The sequence below is a fragment of the Limulus polyphemus genome, unplaced genomic scaffold (assembly GCF_000517525.1).
Source record: "Limulus polyphemus unplaced genomic scaffold, Limulus_polyphemus-2.1.2 Scaffold5690, whole genome shotgun sequence".
Classification (NCBI taxonomy): domain Eukaryota; kingdom Metazoa; phylum Arthropoda; class Merostomata; order Xiphosura; family Limulidae; genus Limulus; species Limulus polyphemus.
The window spans coordinates 3089-7400 of NW_013671300.1; the positions used below are offsets into that span (position 1 = coordinate 3089).

At 37.1% G+C, this 4312-nt stretch overlaps 1 protein-coding gene across 1 annotated transcript in view; it reads left to right on the forward strand.

Annotated features, from left to right (window-relative positions):
- The window catches only part of LOC111089257, a gene marked incomplete at its 3' end in the record, with an annotated part of 41788 nt that overhangs the window by 740 nt on the left and 36736 nt on the right, over positions 1–4312 (forward strand). The gene's annotated exons all lie outside the window — the stretch shown is intronic.

The window sequence follows — 4312 nt, forward strand, 5'->3', positions numbered from 1 at the left end:
CGTACCTCGGTCACCCGTCGGGTTTGGTTTTTCTTTATCTACCCCCCCCGTACCTCGGTCACCCGTCGGTTGGTTTTTTCTTATCACCCCCCCCACCCCCACCACACACACACACCTTTGTCATGGTGGATGTAATTAGATGAAAATCAATTTTTTTCCTAGACGTAGTGGAGAGAATGTGACGACCCTGCGAAATCCTTCAGGGGATAATCCCCCCAAAATACCATATTCTACGTTTTCGTATATATATATAATGGGTGTTTGTTATCCCTAATTACTCTCACGTTCTGTTATTATTACTATTAGTAAAGATGTATCCATAGCATTGTCTACCTCGCGTTAAAATGTTTTGAATATATTCTTTGATCAGTAGTGTCAATCAATACAATGACGTGATCTCAAGGCAGTTTCTGAAAGATTAAAACTTTTAATGTTTCTACTATTCAGGTTAAAAGTTTAATAGTAACCTTAGCCATCCATTTAACATACGGGTCAAAGTGAATTCATAGGCACCGATTTGGGGGGGGTAAAGGGGTACTTGTCACTCTTAAAGAATATTTGAGGAGGTGCAGAACTATTTTAAGTAATGGGTAAACATTATATATACGTCGCTTTTGATTAATGAAATGAGGTATTGTAGAAAAAGCGAAGTGTAAGTTTAATTAAGTTGATTTCGAAACACAACATTTTGAACTAGCTGGTTACTGAGACATCTTATCTGTCCACTAATTTTATGGCGCTAATACAAGAAATGTGCAACACGTGAGATGTGTAATAATTACCGTAGCTCCCCCCCCCCTTAACTTGGGGGAGGTATGTAAATAACCGACTGAAAACAAAAAACGTTGTTCCCCCTGCCCTAATGCTTTTCATCCAGTCGGTGCTCATGAATGTCACACTTGAAGAGTGTATGAGTAAGATACTCAGACTAACGTAGGAAATGTTTTCTTAAATTATGTTGATTTTGAAATCGATTTTTAACCCTGAAAACATGTGAACTCAGAAATTGGCATTAAGTTTAAAGACAATGTTAACCTTGAACTCGATTTCAAGCCTAAAACTGATGCTAAATACGTAGTTAGTGCGAAGCAATGTTAATTGTAAGATTGGTATTAACCCTAAAGACGTTGATGACTTTTCAACTCCACGTTAAGCCTAAAAGTGTTCATTGCTGATGATAAATACGTAGTTAGTGTGAAGCAATGTTAATTATAAGATTGGTATTAACCCTAAAGACGTTGATGACTTTCAACTCCACGTTAAGCCTAAAAGTGTTCATTGCTGATGATAAATACGTAGTTAGTGTGAAGCAATGTTAATTGTAGATTGGCATTAACCCTAAAGACGTTGATGACTTTCAACTCCACGTTAAGCCTAAAAGTGTTCATTGTTGATGCTAAATATATAGTTAGTATCAAATATTAAACAATTTTAACTGTAAAACAGGCATTAATTCTAAAGACGATGATAACATCCATCTCTATGTGAAGCCCAAATGTTCAATGCTGATGCTAAATATAAAGTTAGTGTTAAGTATGAAACAATGTTAATTATAAGTATCATATCAACCCTAAAGACAATCTTAACCTTCAACTCGACGTCAACCTAAATTTGATGCTAAATATAAAGTTAATGTCAAATGTGAAACAATGTATTTTATTATTATTTATACTGTGATGTTACCGGTCCAACTTTACACTTCTACTTAAAACTTAAGATTGGAAATATATTTAGATTTAATCTGTCCATTGCTAGCTACATGAACTTGGACGTCTGCTCCTTTTAGTCAAGAGTGGCGGTCGGTCTATGGTTTGTCGGTTGCAATGTCCAGTGGACTGACATTTTTTTCTTGTTGACCAGGTATGCACGTGCATAGGAGTTATGGCTGTCTTGAATTTATTTATATTCTAATTGGATTGGTTCTTCGATAAAAAGAATTAAATGCGAGACTAGGTTTAACGGAAAGGGGTTATTCATGTCCTTTGTCTTTTCACACACCTATTTTTCCTAACTTTCCAACAATATCTGAGAGAAAATATTTTACGTTTACTTTCTTGATCATTTTCCGAAATAGCTCCCGTGTAGCTTTGCGCGAAACTCCATAAACACCAACCCTAGGGTTTTAGGTGTCATTTGAGGAAATAACTCGTACTCGTTGTTAGTTGAAATTAAAGGCAAACCAATTCGAAAGTAACACGGTGTGGTGGTCATTTTGTAAATCAATCATTTCTTTAACTGAAATAAACAGCAGTGACCATGAGCTGGTCAGAATAGCTAATTAACTTTAATACCAAGGGTGTTTTTTTGTTGTTGTTGGAGGTGTTTATTCTTAAGTGCGAAACTACACAAAGGGGACTATTTGCACTGTGCCAACCATGTCAATGTTCCTATTTTTATGTTCGACTATAATGAAAGATATAGTTAATCTACAATTAGTCCAAATTATACAAGTGTGTGTGTTTGTGTGTCACGTTTACTTTGCCAGGTCCTTGAATCGTGGTTTATTGCAGTCCTATATTATATATATAGGATAAAATCAGACTTGCCTGTTTGATTTTCATACAATTGGTATTCGTTGTTTTCATTTTGATTCCGTTTTACCTTAGAAATATATTTTATGTGTGACAGACGTTCGAAGTACTTTTTTTAATCATGTTACTTGTTTATGTGTGCATGTGAAGAGAGAGAGAGATTCATATATGCTTACGTGTGTGTTTTACATTCTGATCGAGTAGTGACTAGAAATATAGGTCAAGAACATATAATTAGCAAGTCCATATAACAGATTTATGTATATGTAATGAGCTAAACATATGTATCGCACTCATTTATCATGAGTATGTATACAATTACAAACCTGAGTGATAGGTTTCAGCCTATATATCAAGGATAAGGCTTATTAATGTGTGTGTGTGCGTGTTATTGTACGATGTAATAGTAAACAATCGTAATGTAGATAAACGCCAAGCGTAGAATGTTCTAGTAATTTCTTTTCTCTTTAAACTAGGAGTGTTAAATTTGTTGTTTATTTTTTTAAGTAAAACAGATAAAATGGAATATCACGTGACAAATGCCGACTGTCGAATGGTGATTAGTACATGTTTAATTAGTCTTTGCGCACGTGCAGTACGTTGTATGTGAATTAGCTGGCTCTCGAGCAAGGTATTGACCCGGATTTTCAGAGCTCCAGTTTCCTTGATGACCGGCCTGTGGTCCGTGATACTCGTTAAAAATCAGTCTCCTCACACTATCATGTTTGAACCCTAACTGTATACCTTGTCTAATTATGGAATAGCGACTTTTAGTGTGGACCTTTCGAGGGATACAGTAATTTTATATTTCACAAATGGAAACAACAAATTCATCATTTGCGTTTGTCGGCTGATCATGAGTCATCGTACAAATAAGTTAGCAAGCAGTCAGAAAACAGTGACCGTCTTAAACACCCCTTTATGCTTGCATTTAAAGCAGTGCCTTACACGTAGATCTACACCAACCATCATCGAGCATGCTCGTTCTGATGACTACAATCACGTGATTTAGTAACTTTGTTCAACATCGCAAGAATGGCAAGCTTCATCTTAAACCACATATCTTGAAAAGTATTCAGTAACCCCCCCCCCCTCTCCACAGTCCGTGGGTGTTGGATTTCAAGACTACGTTAAAGCAGTCCAAAGATACGAGTCCTGACATGGCCTGGTGGTTACGGGCGCTCAATTCGCAATCTGAGGGTCGCGGGTTCGAATCCCCCCTTCGCTGAACATGCTCACCCTTTATACTGTGGGAGCGTTATAATGTGACGGTCAATCTCACTATTCGTTGGTAAAAAGAGTAGCCCAAGAGTTGGCGGTAGGTTTTGTTGACTAGCTGCCTTCCCTCTAGTCTACCACTGCAGATAGCTCTCGTGTAACTTTGCGCGAAATTCAAAACAAAACAAACAAAGGTACGAAAATTCACTGGAGTTTCATCAGGGGTCAAATGGGATTGCTGTGATTTTCAGTATCTTCAGCTTCCTTTCTCATGAAAAATAGACGTTGATTTCGAGGTGTGACTGGAAGCTTGTGATCTTTAGTCAACATCAAACCCTTCGTGTATGATATTGTTAACAACAGCAAGAAGTATGACTGGCTTCCTCGATTTATTTTTTAGAGTGGGGGGGAGAAGAGTCGAAGAGTTTTTGTTGTTGTTTTTTTGAAACCATAGCTTTCACTTTGCGAGTGAGAGTGTTGTCCTGAAGTAGGTATGGTTTCAAAACCCGATTTGTTGTCCTGAAGTAGATATGGTTCGAAACCCGATTTGTTGTCCTGAAGTA